The sequence below is a fragment of the Ahaetulla prasina genome, chromosome 7 (genome assembly GCF_028640845.1).
Source record: "Ahaetulla prasina isolate Xishuangbanna chromosome 7, ASM2864084v1, whole genome shotgun sequence".
In the NCBI taxonomy this organism is placed as follows: Eukaryota; Metazoa; Chordata; class Lepidosauria; order Squamata; family Colubridae; genus Ahaetulla; species Ahaetulla prasina.
In genome coordinates this window covers 44,411,336-44,426,969 of record NC_080545.1, presented here as the reverse complement: position 1 = coordinate 44,426,969, position 15,634 = coordinate 44,411,336, and positions in this window count along the sequence as shown.

The window sequence follows — 15,634 nt, the reverse complement described above, 5'->3', positions numbered from 1 at the left end:
TAGCAGCCAAGCTAAGTTGGATCTGAGACAAAATATGGCTAACATATCATATCCCCCCAATTGTCCCTCCTCCTCCAGGAGGTCAGGCTGGTCTGGTCCAATGCCAGCTCCTTCTCGGCCCCTCGTGGTAATCTTCTTCCACAGGTCTCTAGATGTCAGTCATTTTAGGAATGCAGTGTCTGTTAGAAAAACCCGCGCTGATAACACTCAGTCGTTAATCATCCCTCCCCCACTGTTATGTCAGCCGACACTCTTAATAGGCTCCTTTCCCTTACCCTGTACGGTGGTATGATACATCTCATTTCCTTAATAGTTTTATAATACAGAAATAAACATTTCACATTCTATCTACTGATATAATCATTCAAAAGTATATGAAGATTGGAGTGGAGGCTGACATTCTTTCTTCTTCTGAATTCTTTCTTCTGCTGCATCATTCGTGCAGAGTCTCCCTTGACTTCACCCACTGGAGGAGAGAGTTTGGTGCAGAGAGAGAAGTGCAAAAGGTGGGAGGGGGATCCGTTCAGTCTTTGAGATGGCGAAGGTCAAGTGGGGGTTCATGGCAGCCATGGAGGAGAGTGTAGATTTCTTTTTGCCCTCACCCCAGATCCTACCTGAAGATGGGGGCTGCAATGTATGAACAAAGTAGAGGCACAGCCCCACAGCGCACAAGGACTTGGGGATCTTTTAGTCAGCTGACTGGGGAGTCCTTGGGCGCCTTCAAACACACACACACACACATTTTCTAGGTGGGAATCAGTGGTGGGTTTCTACTGGTTCACCCCAGTTAGGGGAAAACGGTAGTGGTGGCAGTGGGAGGCTCCATCCACCCACCCGGACATTATCACAGACACTCTGCGCATGCGTAGAAGTTTCTGCTATGCACAGAAGCACCATGCCTGAGCGCTCCCGGTGCCAAACAAGTAGCAAAGGTAAGTGGACCCACTACTAATGAGAATGCCCCTCCCAATCATGTGGGGTCACTGCCCTGCTCACCCCTCCTGAAAGCTTCTGCCTTTTGAGCCCTTCCTTGCAAAGGGGCTGCTGGAGGGCAAGTTTTATCCCAGTGCTGTGGGGTTTTCTGACCCACCACAAATATATCAGAGTTTGTTTCAAAAATCAAATCCAGAAGCACACACAGATAACTGATTCATTAACTTCTGTCATGTCCCACTCCTCCGCTGACGGCCGGGTCAGGGAAATCCGAATCAGGCTTGCCTCTGCAGCTCTGCCCAAAGTCCTAGCAAAGTCCTCAGAGCAGGCAGGAGACCAGAAAGTGACTTCAGCAAGATAAGTTCGACTTTGCCTGACTCAGAGACTGCCAGAAAGCAGATCCTTTATATAGGCCATGGGGTGTGGCTCCATGACTCAGCACTCATTAAGGCCTGCCCCTCCCTTCCTTCTGTTGCCTCCGCCTATCCAGTCTTCTGATGCGAGGGTCACTCCAATCAGCAGCTGTTGGAAATAAACTTTCCTCAGGCTCACATGCTGTGGAGGAGGGGGAGGGGTCTAGCTGCTCCGTTTGCCTGGGCATGGAGCCAGGGCTGGGGCCGGGGGGTGCTCCCTCCTCTGCAGCCTGCTTGGGCATGGAGCCAGGGCTGGGACCGGGAGGTGCCCCCTCCTCTTCAGCTTGTCTGGGCATGGAGCCAGGACTGGGGCCGGGAGGCATACATTCCTCCGTGTTCGGGAGCAGATAAGAAGGCCCCGGCTGCTGTGAGAGTGGGCAAGACACAACAACTTCTTTATATTTATAGTAACACATAAAGTATATTTACAATACCAACAGTTGCTTCTTCAGCTTAGATCAGCAGACATGTTCACACACAGAGTATAGCAGAGAGACAAATTTCACTTTAGCTCTGCCCAGACTCAGATGCTCCAGACTAAGACATGCCCTGGCTTCAGTCTGTCTCAGCTCCCAATTGGCTGACTTTGTTACTATGTCCTATTCCAGTTGATGAATATACTCTGACAAAATAGCAGGTTGGGTTTCATTCAAGAAGCACTATTGTGGATCTCAATGGGGGGGAAATCAGAGGGGAGGAAGCAAGAATCCTTTTCCTTTCCTTCCCTCCCTCCCTTCCTTCCTGAGGCAATCCTTAGGACACTCAGACTATGAAAAACTAGATTTTCCCCTGAAGAATATTTGAAATGGAGCCTTTCCTGGATTTGGCTTCTTTCAGCTGCAGCTTTGGCCTCCAAGCCTCTCCCCAACTGTGAAGCTGTCCCCCTGCCTCTGGGGGATACCCTGGTAGTGGGGCTGGCCTTCTCCTCTCATCACCCACAAGATCCTCCCTCCGGAGTAGCCCCAGGCTTACCCATGCAAATCAAATAGTTTTTAAGTGGTGTTATTTAGAAATAAGTTATCTGCTCAGAATTAGATAAAATACTTTACCCAATAAAGAGCAGGGATTGTTATTTTATTGCCAGTCATGTGTATTTAGAATCTGAGTTCAATGTCTAGACTGAGATTGATACATTCAGGAGATGCTAGATTAGGTCATAGGTAATAATCCATAAAATGTTAAGAAGGAATCTATGTATGTGTGGATGAATAGGATTATTTAAAATACTATGTCTTCAGTGGAAATATTCAAATAAATACTATATCCTCAAAGAAGAAGAACTGAATTTTAAATTTCACACATGATGGTCTCTCTCTCAGCTTCAATTTCCTATCTATAAAATGGGACCAATATCTGTATTTCATAAACTGTTACAGATGATGGGTGTGCAGATTTTCCACACCTGTGCACAAATGAACATCTAAGAAAATGCCAAGTATCCTTAAATTTGGAGCTCCTTTTTCCTGAGCTGTGTTCACTTGAATGCAGGGTGCATTTTGGTTTGGAGGACAGTATCACCTCTATGTCCCAAAGGAGAGGCATCTGGATTTTCTGGTTTTTCTTTGAAGACTTTTCACTTCTTGGATGAGAACACGTCTGGTTTTCAGATGGGGTGGGAGAACCTCCCCAAAAGTCCAAGAGCAGAGTGATGGAAACCAAACAGAGACTCAAGAAGAAGCGAGAGGGGAAAGAAAAGGCTGGGAGAATTACTTAATCCCCCATCTAACAGCTGCTGCAGCTGTTTTCTTTTGCCTTGCCTAGCCATGCTTTTTTCTTCTGCCTTCCTCCCCCCCCACCCCCCACCCCGTCCTCATGTCTACATAGAAGTTATGGAGGAAGAGGAAGAGGAGGATTGGCAGAAGCAGCCTGTTCCTTCAGCTAATCACCTTCCAGGTTTTCAAGGATCAGCTATGATGTCATGCTGAGTCTCACCACGAGTGTGGAGTTAGAAGCAAATTCAGAGATCAACTAGATTCCACTCTAACCCTGTCCTGTGATTGATTAGCCATTCCTGCAGGATTTGCATAATCTGTCATTGTGGGTTGGGAATCCACCTCCTTTCTAACCTGGCTGAGTTCGATCCTGGAGTGAAAATGCCACTCAGAGGGCATTTCTTTTCTTTAAAAGAAAAGAAAAGAAAAAGACAGAAATTAAAAGTTTGAAGAGTGAGTCCTCTGTCACCAAAAGGACAATTGCAAAGCATGAGGGTGGAGCTGGCACAGAATGGAAGAATTCTATTTGACTATGTAAGAAAAGACACAACTTCCCCAAAGGAACACACACACACACACACAGAGAGAGAGAGAGAGAGAGAGAGAAAGCAAAGGGAAAGAACATACAAGCCACTAAAAGTAAAAAGAACACCACCTCCGGTTCCCCCCCACACACACACACAAACTGTCAAACTAGAGCCCGAAACATGAGTCTCGGGCTACAAGAATACAGTCTTGCAATCTGAAGTCTAAATAATTTCAGTTGTTTCAGAAAGTGGAAACTTTGAATCCAGCCTATCAATTCACAAAGAAAGCTTGCTAGCCACATCAGATTAACTAAAGATAGGGGGATCATAGGATTAATTACTTTTGTTAAACAATTAAAAATGAAAAAAAAAGCCAGCACTTTAGACACATTGACAGTTCCCTTGGGTTTTTTTGTGCAATGCACCATGGGAGAGTCAGCATCATGTTTTCTGTTCCATTCCTGTTTTGCTAGCCCTAGGTGCTTCTTCCGGGTGCCCCTAAACAAGAAAACTGAAAGTTTATTGGTCACTTTTCCAGCCATGCCCTTGCAACATACCATTGCTCCTCCAGCTTCACCTGATGTCCTTATTCACCCATGTTCCCTTGGACTATTTTATTTTCCAGAAAAAGGACAAGGGAGCAGTTGCATTAGCAAGAGCATTGGGAGAACCCCCACCCCCTTTCTCCTGTTCTCCTTCCTTTCCCTTAGTTTTGCCATCTGTTAAGCAACTTGACAGATCACTAAACCTTCCATTCAACCTGTCCCATTTTTTTTCACCCCCATCTTAGAGAAAGTGATTGGTGATTGTTTCCTTACCAACCTGTGATGCTTGGTGGAAGGGAAAAGACATTGACTGTTCTCCTTAACTCCAGAAAGAATGTGGCTGCATGGTGCCTTTTCTGACTAATGTTTAAAACAATGAACAGAAGCTTTTCCGATGAAGTGAGATATAGCTCACAAAAAGCTTCTGCCTTTTGAGAAAAATTGCTAATCGGAAAAGGTACTACCAAAGTTCTCATTTTTGGACACTATAGACTAACATGGCTTCCTCTGATACAATATACAATATAGTGTCAAATTCCTCCTTAATTTGACACTAAAATAATTAGTAAAAATAGTCATCAGCTTCATTCTATAGTGGAATAGATTGGCACTGGATCAATAAATTTTAAGTTGGGATACTTTTCTGTTAGTTCAAGCAGTAGTGAATAGGAGTCTAATTCAGCCATAAGGAAGAACCCAATGTCTCTGCACCAAAGAGTTAAATGATAAAATTTGAATTTGGGACATGTTGAGACACAAGTATCTATTATGAGCGGTGGTGGCACAGTGCTTAGAATGCAGTACTGCAGGCTACTTTTGTTGACTACCAGCTGCCTGCAATTTGTCTATGTGTGTGTTAATGAATATAGTAAAAAAGACAAAAACAAGTTTCTTGTTTGAAACAAAGTAAGATGTAGCACTTAGCAATAGCAGTTAGACTTATGTACCACTTCACAGTGCTTTACAGTCCTCTCTAAGCAGTTTACAGAGTCAGCATATTGCCCCCAACAATCTGGGTCCTCATTTTACCAACCTTGGAAGGAGAGAAGGCTGAGTCAACTTTGATCTGGTGAGACTCGTACTGCCACATTGCAGGCAGCTGGTAGTCAACAAAAGAATGCAATACTGCATTCTAAGCACTATGCCACCATGGCTCATAATAGATAATAATTATAATAAAATACTTTTTGAGAATAATTCATGGTCATTCAAATTAATTCTCTGTTTCTGGAATTTGATAAAAATTATTTTCTGAAAATGTAGAAATACCTAAAGATGAAATGGAACTTCTGGTTTTAACTGAAAAGAACATCCAGAAAACTCAGTTGTTCAATTTTAGTATTTAGGTATCAGGATCATATATTTGATACTGAGATGTACAATTAAAGAAGCCATATAAAAATTGTAGATTCTTGCTTTGCTCTAACATAATTTTGGAAAAATCTAAAGGGAGCATGACCCATTTAATTGCACTCCATTTCTTCTTTAGAATTTTTAAGCTATATAATAGAATGTTCGCTAAACATAAGGCAAAACACCTAACACCACAAATGGCTATTAGAAAAAATTCTTAAGTGAATGATTTCTACAGAAAGGAGAATATGATGTTTTGGAAAAGACCAAAGATTATTTTATATATGAAGAAGAGGAATAGAGAAACAAAAAGAGAACAAATTTGAAATAGGGAATTGAGTACCTAAATAAAAAATGACCAGATACATAGACAAAGGAGCTTCTAGGAAATAAATGGGGACCATTGAACCCATTCTGTCTAACTTTCCTTATCCACCCCACTGCTCACCAACCTTGCCCATCAAAGAATGGTTAAAAAAAAGCTTTTGATTTAAATTGCTCAGTCTCCAAGTCCTTTCCTTTTTTTCTAACCATTTGTATCTCTTTTCCTCATCTCCTTAGAGAAGAAGAGATATTTTTCTAATCATCTGCTAACTCTTAGATGTTATCATTTTGTATACAAACAAACAAGAAAGCAAGAAAAGAACTTAATGTGTGATTCTAAATGGTCATGTTCACTGTTTCCTGAAAGAATCAAGAAGTACTTTAATTTGGGTGTGAACATGGAGGGTCATGGTTCTGACTGAGTAAACTGTATGATTTTGTATTACATAAATGCAAGATACCTCAGCAGAGATGCTCTTAATTAGGATTAGAGACAAGATTTACTGAAGGGGATCACTGCAAGATTACTCTAGATAGACAAGATACTGGACTCAAGATACTTTAAGGGGAAATTACAATATTTAGTGCAGTGGAAAGGATATCCTTCAGCTGGTGCTGAGTGGGTAGGCACCCACAATGTTAATGCAGACAAGTTAGTAAAAATATTCCATGAAAAATACCCTCAGCGAACAAAGAGATTAGTGAAGGCTAAGGCCATCTAACAACAACCTTTCATTATAGTTTTTTTCTCTTCATTCTGATAATGAAGAGTCCCTTTCTCATTGGTTAATTGATGTATCATTTTCCCCCTCTCTTTTTTCAGTTTAGATACCAACCATCTTCCTGGTTTATTCGCATTTTCAAAAAAAAAAATCTTTTATAATTTTTTGTGCCAATTCATCTTTTTTCAATAGATTCATTTTATGTTTTATTAAACATAAATTTTCATTTCCTTTTTTGTGGTTCTTTCTCTAATTCTAATCTTAATCTTTTGTGTTCTTCTTCTAACATTTTGTTTCTTCTTCTTGTTTTTCTTCCCCATGTGAGTTATAACTAGTCCCTGAGTATACACTTTAGCAGTATCCCATACCATTTGCAGGAAAGTCTCTTCTTTCCTGTTCTCCTTTAAAAAAAGTCCAATTCTTTTTCCGACAGATGAGAGTGTAATTAAGAAAATATTAGAATGTGCAGAAATGGATAGACTAATACTTACTATTAAGGATAAAGAAGAAACTGAATATTTTTTGATATGGGACTTCTTTTGTCAATGGTTAGACAACAGAAACAGAAATTAGAAATGGAGACCTAAAATGAAGAAATGTGGAAATGGAGATTTGTTAAAGTATAATGTTGTTTATTATTATTATTATTATTATTATTATTATTATTATTATTATTATTATTATTATTATTATTATTATTATTATTATTTTATTTACACAAAATGACAGTATACACAGCAAATGAGATAACTATGCTGGATGATGATGATGATGATGATGATGATGATGATGATGATTTTACTAATATTATTGTGATGAATATTATTGCAAACATTTGAATTATGACTGCTTAAAAACAATTGTACCCAGATCACACACTGTTTGATGGAAATTGAATTTTTATATAAATAAAATTAATAAAACATTAAAAAATAAAACAATAATAATTAATCTGTTTAATATTTTCCAGATGCCCTTTTCCTTCAGGGGGCCAGCATGTCAAGATTGAACCACTTTGCTTCTTTCAAATCCTAATGCTTTTCACTTGCCAATGAACTGGGGGGGAGAGAAGGGGGAAATGGAATGCCGAGTATGTATACGGAGATTGTGAGAGCATGGAAACTATCAAGGTCACTACTGCAGGTGCTTGATAAAGAGATGGACTGTTCCCATAATAAAAGCGCATCCCATAATTGGACAATGTGATCACCCAGGGGTAGGGAAGAAGAGGAAGCTATTGTTTAACTAGGCAAGCATTTGTGCAGGAAAACCAAAGCTGGTTTTGTTTCTTCAGTACCAATATGGTGTATCCAATAAAGTTTTATTTTTGGAAATTCAAATCTCCCGAGAGTGTTTCCATGTTTTGGGTTCACTAGTCAGACAGTTGACATTATTTCTTGAATAAAGAAGTACTATTTTAATCTCCGTACTTGAGTGATGAAGAATGGCATTATTATTATTTGTAATCAAAATACAACACAGAATGATCTAAGGATATTCTCTATCTTGTTTTATATTCAATTTGATATTTAATCCTTTGATTTGTCTAATAAGACAGTCTGGTGTTATTCAGGGATTATACTGAGTAAAATGTGAATATAACCCATTTTTACACTGCAATTTGTTTCTTTTTATTGTCTATTGAAACTGTTCACAATAGGACAAATACTCTGTATTTGTATTCAATAAATTAAATTAAAATATGTCTAATATGCTAACTAATAACGAAGTTTCTATTGCAACAGGAAAACAAGAATTTGTATTATGTTATTTCAATTTAAGATTGTACTAGATTGGTGGACACTGGACAGTAGGAGACCCTGGGAGGAAAAGGGGGATTTAAACTATGCAGTTTTTCACTTGAAAAGCCAGAACTGGCTTTGCTTTCTACCTATATGGATCTATCAGTAAAGTTATATTCTTGGTAAAATAATGTCCCAGGACTTTCTTTTGCTTTCATATTTCAACGGGATGGTTGACAGATTAGTAGATATGGATTGCCATTAAATGGATGGAAATTTATTAGCAACAACAATGTTCTTCCACATGTTAGCCCATCTGGGTTTGAATCTGCTGTCAGCATTTGGTACATTTGTGTTATTAGGTTTTCGTACACTTCTGTAAGTTTCTTTAGCTAGTAGATGTGGATCAGAGTCAGGATGCTTTCCAGCTCTTCATTTTCTTGACCCACTGTTGGATGTCTATAACTGTGATGGTGACTGGTTCCTGTTCTGGGAGATTACTGTGGTCTGCTCTCAGATCCTGCAGTCATTTTGCACTGGTGTTATGTGTGGAATAAATGAATAAATATAGGAATATGTGATTTGTTTAAATAAATTTAGCCTGAATTCAGAGAATAATAAATGAAATCTCACACAAAGTGAAATGTAAATAATTATTTTAGCTTATACTGTCTCTTGGTGATTCGCAGCAATCAGTGGGCAGAACCATTCACTCAGTTTGTTATTAGCTAATGAGAATAGGCGTAGTGGGCTATAGATGTAACATGCATTTATTTCCATAAGCTTGACACCCATTAATGTATGTGTGTGTCTGTGTGTGTTGTGTATACACCTTATTCCAACTGTACCACACACTGCCCTCTCCAAAACTAGGAATAAAGTTTTGATGGGTAATATTTACTGAGACAGCTGGAAACTTTTAAACTCTTTTTTTAAAGTTAGCCTGTGTAATGTAAAAAATACCAAAGTGATGGAAGTATGCCTGTGATAGAATAAGCACTACATTGGAAGCATAGTCTTCTGCTGGCCTAAGGATGAATGAATAACTCTTTAAATAAGCTGTGAGAAAGATTCCTTGAAATTGCAGGTCTGGAAGTATCTATTCTATCTTTCATCCTACTGACTGCTTGGGGCATTAGGAGTAGAGATAGCAGCTCAAGGGCTCCTTTTCATTCTTCTCTTTTTCTCCACTCAGATTTTTCCTGATCAGAAGCTTACTTCCTTTCTGCTACCATGAGGACAGAAAACTCAGAGATGAAAATTTCCTTTGACACTCTGCAACTTTCTCAGTAAACATAATTATCATTTGAAATATTAAGCATTCTAAACTCCTTAATAGTATTGTTTCTACTCATACACTGTATTTTTTAGTCTATAAGACGCACTTCCACCCCAAAAGTGGGTGGAAATGTCTGTGCGTCTTATAGAGCAAATTTTGCTGAAGTCCTACCCATCTGCCAGTCCACACCCTTCGGCCTCTGCCTCTCAGCAATTTGCCCCCTTGCAGCAAACAGCAAACAGCCTGTTCAGCTTCAATACAGCCTGATTTGGCACAAGCAGCCAGGATACTGCCAATCAGCTGTTCCAGGCTGCGGGGATCACTGCTGCCCATCGCCACCTATCATTGCCTCCACGGGCCCCCTTTTTGCCTTCGCGTGCCCCATTTTGGGCCTGTGAGCATCCCGTTTTCGGCCTCCTTGTGTCCCATTTTCAGCCCAAGCCAGGCAGCAGTGATCTCCACGGTGAAAATGGAGTGCATGGAGGTGGCGCTAGGTGGCGGCGATGGGCAGCGATGGCAACAATGGGCAGCAGTGATCCCCATAGCCTGGGACAGGTTCTGGGAGGCCGATCCAACTGCCAATCAGGTGCTTGTGCTAAATCAGGCTGTGCTGAAGCTGAACAGGCTGTTTGCACAAGGAGGCAAATTTCTGGGAGGCAGAGGCAGATATTTTTTTCCTCCCCAAAAGCTAGCTGTGTCTTATAGTCTGGAGAGTCTTATAGACCGAAAAATACAGTACTCTAGAAAGCACAAATCCCAATGAATGAACTGGAGGAGTTCCACCAGGATTATCTGTGAATTTGTTTCCTTACAAGAAGAAACAAAATCTGTAAACCTTCAGAAAAATTACTGTCCTGAGAGACTGCTTGACAATTCCATCTTAGTAAGGTTGCATTTTATGGCACCTAGGAAGGACATAATTCAGCATCTACATTTGGAAGCAAAAATGTGAGTGACGACTTCATATTTCATGTCAGTAGGTAAACACTGACTTGGCATTCCATCTAGAACCTTAAAAACACTTATGGTCCATGAAAAAATGAATTCCTCTTTGCCAGTTTCTGTTCCTCCTGCACTTCTAAATTATGATGGGGTTGCAGAAAATACATTTTACCTGTCTTTCCCCCCCCCCATCTTTTCAAATACCATCAGCTCAATATATTGTTATCCTAGCTATAAAATAATGCAATAATCATTTTCAGAAATGAACATCCATGAGATTTCTGCAAATGTTTTTTTTAATTGAGATCTCTTTGCTTACTTTTGGGTCCTGTTTTGATCTTTTAGCAAACAGGTATGTAGATATTTATACTTAATTCTAGTAGAATTAATCTTTGCAATACTCCCTGAAGCAGCTGCTTCCTTTTCAAAATAATAAGCATATGGTTTTATCATATTCATTGATTTGATTCCCTTCAGCTAAATAGGATTTCAACAGAATACAAACAACTTTCTATATAGTTTTACTTCAGTTAAAAACAACAAGAAAAAAATACTGTTTATAAAACAACAATAACAAAGACATATCTCCCAAGATGGCATTTATGCTCCAGAAAAGGAACTATTTAGAAGATCATGATCTGAAAACCTGAAAAGAAGGAATAACAACAGGAATGATCAAGATACTAATATGAAGTACTTCTGAAGTTGATCCTTTTCAATTAAAATGATTATTTCTAAACAAAATTTATTTTAGCAAAAGATAAAACTGAAATATTTTCAAAAGGTTATATTGAATTATATGCAGTGCTAAATCACAATATGTAATTCCAAAGGTGCTTTTTTCAAAATGAAACAGGACTTTGTTTTGTTTTGTTTTTTTAAAAAAACAAAGTCCAGTTGCCTTTTGAAAAAGCACTTTGGGACAACCATGACTTGGGTAACTGAGACATAGACATAACATCAGTGGTGGGATTCAATTTTTTTAACAACCGGTTCTGTGGGCGTGGCTGGCTGGTCATGTGACCAGGTAGGCGTGGCTGGCTGGTCATGTGACCAGGTAGGCGTGGCTGGCTGGTCATGTGACCAGGTAGGCGTGGCTGGCTGGTCATGTGACTGGGTGGGTGTGGCTAGCTGGTCATGTGACCGGCTATGGGCATAGCATACTCAGAGGGCTAAAAACGTCATTTCTGACCAGTCCTCGCACTTTTGACCGGTCCTCGCACTTATGACCATCCTCACATTAATACCCATTGCAGCATTTTTAGCAACCATGTCACTCATTTCACAACTGCTTCTCTTCACTATGGTTACAAGATAGGGCACAAAATGTAAAATGTGAGGACGTAAGTGTGAGGACCGGTCAAAAGTGTGAGGACAGGTCAAAAATAACTTTTTCAGCCCTCTGAGTAGTCCCTATGCGCAAAATGCTGCAAACAGGCATAAATGATGACCGGTCATAAGTGTGAGGAGTGATCAAAAGTGCGAGAACCTGTCAGAAATCACTTTTTTCAGCCTTCTGGGTAATCCCTATGTGCAAGGGACTACTCAGAGGGCTGAAAAAGTTATTTTTGACCTGTCCTTGCACTTTTGACCAGTCCTCGCACTTACGACTGTCCTCACAGTTTACATTTTGCACCCTATCTTGTAACCATAGTGAAGAGAAGCAGTTGTGAAATGAGTGACACGGTTAAGAATGCTGCAACAGGCATAAATGTGAAGATGGTCATAAATACGAAGTCTGTTCATCATCATCATCATCATCATCATCATCATCATCATAATAATAATAATAATAATAATAATAATAATAATAATAATAATAATAATAATAATAATAATAATAATAATAATAATATAATTTTTATACCGCCCTTCTCCCGAAGGACTCAGGGCGGTTCACAGCCAAGTAAAAACGACAATAGATAAATACAATACAAATAAAATCAATAATTAAAAAACTTATTCAATTTGGCCCCAATTTAAGAAAACATTTAAAACCATAAACCCATTAAAATTTAAAACCCAATAATAAAAATCTAAAAAAAAATTTCTATGCCAGTCCTGCATGGAGAAATAGATACGTCTTCAGCTCGCGGCGGAAGGTCTGAAGGTCAGGAAGTTGTCGAAGTCCTGGGGGAAGTTCGTTCCAAAGGGTAGGAGCTGCGAACTTCCGGTGGCTCCGTCTCCCCGGAGGACGTCTGGAATGGCGTCCCGAACTGAGATTCTGTAAAAGCTGGTGAAACAGCGGAGAACAGCTGTTAGCCAGCTTCAAAGCTTTTCTCTGGGTGAAAAAGAATAGCGAAGAGTGGCTGGATAGCAGAAGATTGCCCCAGGGGCTCTGCTTTCTTATGCAGAGTCTCGGAGGGGTGCCTGCTTAATCCAGCCTTACTCCAGACTCGGCTCGATCCTGCTAATTAGGCAGGACAAGAGGAGACGCCCATCTCTGCTCCATTGATTCCGTTTTGAATAACTAAAAGCAGACGGGACAAATACAAGTGATCGATTATTGGGGAAGCAAGAAGAGAGCTGACTTCTACTTCTTTTTTAAAAAAGGGAAAACTTTTTTTCACTTTAACTTAGTGAAGGAAGAAATGGCGTCTGAGAGGAAGTGGATTGGAGGCTGATTGTGAGAGAAAGGAAGTTCGTCTTTGTGGATTTTGGCTGAATAGAAGCTCTCCATAGAAGGCAAGGTGAAAGTTTTTATTTTACAACTTTAATTTGAGACTTTTTGAGACTCTGAGATTTTACAATTCTAATTAGAGACTTTACTTAAATTAAAATGGCTTTTAAGCCACCAAAAGCTCCCATGACGAGAAGGGGGTCTGAAACTAACTTGGAAGATATGTTAAAGGAACAGAAGAAGAGTTTCTGAAGAGCGATTTAAAGAAATTATGAATAATATTCATGGTGTGAAGGATCAACTTAGGGAAGAAATTAAAGAGACTAATAAACAAATTAGAGAAGATTTATTGATGGTTTTTCAAGGTTTGGCAAAAAATTTGGAAGTAATGGAGGATAAAGTGGAAGTAATTAGTCAAGCAAATCAGTATTTGGATAATAAAGTTGGAGAGCTCCAAAATAAAGTGGATAAAAATGAGGACCATGTGGTGGTATTGCAATATAAAGCATTGGAGAAGGCTTTGAGAATTAGGGGTCTTCAAGACCGGAAGGAAGAAGATCTTTAAAAAGTTATATCAGAAGCCTTAGCTGAAATGTTAGGAATGGACCCTCGAGAAGTTGATTTTCAAATTGACAAGGCATATAGGGTTAATTCTTGGGTAGCGAGGCAGAAAAAGCTCCCAAGAGACATTGTAATTTATTTTTTGACTTCTACAATAAGAAATCAGATTTTGCAAGCTATATACCAAAAGAAATTGCAAATAGCAGAACAGGAGGTATTGGTTTTGAAAGAGATCCCTGCTAAAATGTTAAAGGATAGAAGGGATTTTAGGTTTTTTACACAAGAGCTTAAGAAGCATCAGATTCAATATGGATGGGAGGTTCCAATTGGCTTAACAGTATTTTTCCAAGGCAGGAGATATCGAATTGATACTGAGTTGAAAGCAAAAGATTTTCTTTTTAATGTATTGAAAGTGGATGTAGAAACAGTGGATAAAAGTCTTCAAGAGAAACAGAGTGGGGAAGTTGAAACTGCACCTGTGATGTCAGTACCTCAAGAACAACCTCAAGAACAAAGAGTGACAAGGGGAGCTATTAGGCGTAAGGAGATAGAGGAACGACTTCAAAGACAGGAACGGGATTCTACTACTGAAGCTGTGGGAGGAGCCAAACCGAAGAGTGAGAGTCTTCAGCTAATTGCTCAGAAGCTTCAAGAGGCCAGTGATGGCAAATAAATTTTTGACATGGAATGTTAATGGTTTAAATTCAGCACAGAAAAGAAGAAAAATATTCCATTATTTGAAACAATTTAAAAATGATGTGATATGTTTGCAAGAGACACATATAAAATTATCAGATCAGAAATATTTTATTAATTCGAAATTAGGTAAACATTTTGTTTCTTCTGCTCCGAATGGTATAGTTATATATTTGAAGAAAAATATATCAGCTAAATTAATTGAAACGGACATTCAAGGAAGATATATTGCTATTGAATTGATTTTAGAAGGAAAAAAGATACTTGTGATTGGCATATATGCACCTAATCAACAACAAGAAAAATTTTATAAACTGTTACATGAAAAATTGACTCTTTGGGACTATAAAACATTTATTATATTAGGGGATTGGAACGGTGTAATGGACATTAGAAAAGATAAAAGAACTCTTTCTAAGAAAATTCCTATGCATGCAAAACTGCCTAAATCTTTTTTTGATGGAAGATTTTGAGTTGAAAGATATATGGAGAAGGCAGAATTTTGATGATAGAGATTATACTTATTTTTCGGATAGGCATCAATCTTTTTCACGTATTGATTTTATATTAATTACCAATGATTTGCTTTCTAGGGTTAGGAAAACAAAGATATTTCCAAGGTGTTTAACTGATCATAGTCCGGTATGGATGGAGTTGCAATATGAAGGTGGAAGAAGATCATGGAGAATAAATGAAAATTTGTTTAGATATGAGGATAATGTAAATCAATGTAAAAAACAAATGAAAGAATTTTTTGATTATAATTTGGGTAAGGGAACTTGATAGAATTGGTGTGGGACGCTAGCAAGGCCTTTATGAGAGGAAATTTGATATATATTAATAGTAGACAGAGGAGAAAATTACAAAAACAGCGTAGGGATTTAGAAGAGGAAATTCAGAGGAAACAACAATTATTGGTATATAATCCACATGATTTAAAAACTACTGAGGCGATAAAGATATTACAGAGTCAATTTAATATGTTAATGGCAGATCAGGTGGCAACCAATATACAATATGCTAAACATAATACTTTTTGTAATGCCAATAAATCAGGGAGGTGGTTGGCTTATATGTTAAGGAAAAGACAGAAAGCAGGTACTATTGAAAGAATTGAATACAAGGGTAAAGTGAGATTTCAACAGGATAAAATTAAAAAAGCTTTCTTGGAATATTATACAAATTTATATGATACAATACTGAATATGGATATTGATAAATATTTGAAAGAATATAAGGTTAAAGGTTTAACTAATGAACAAAGG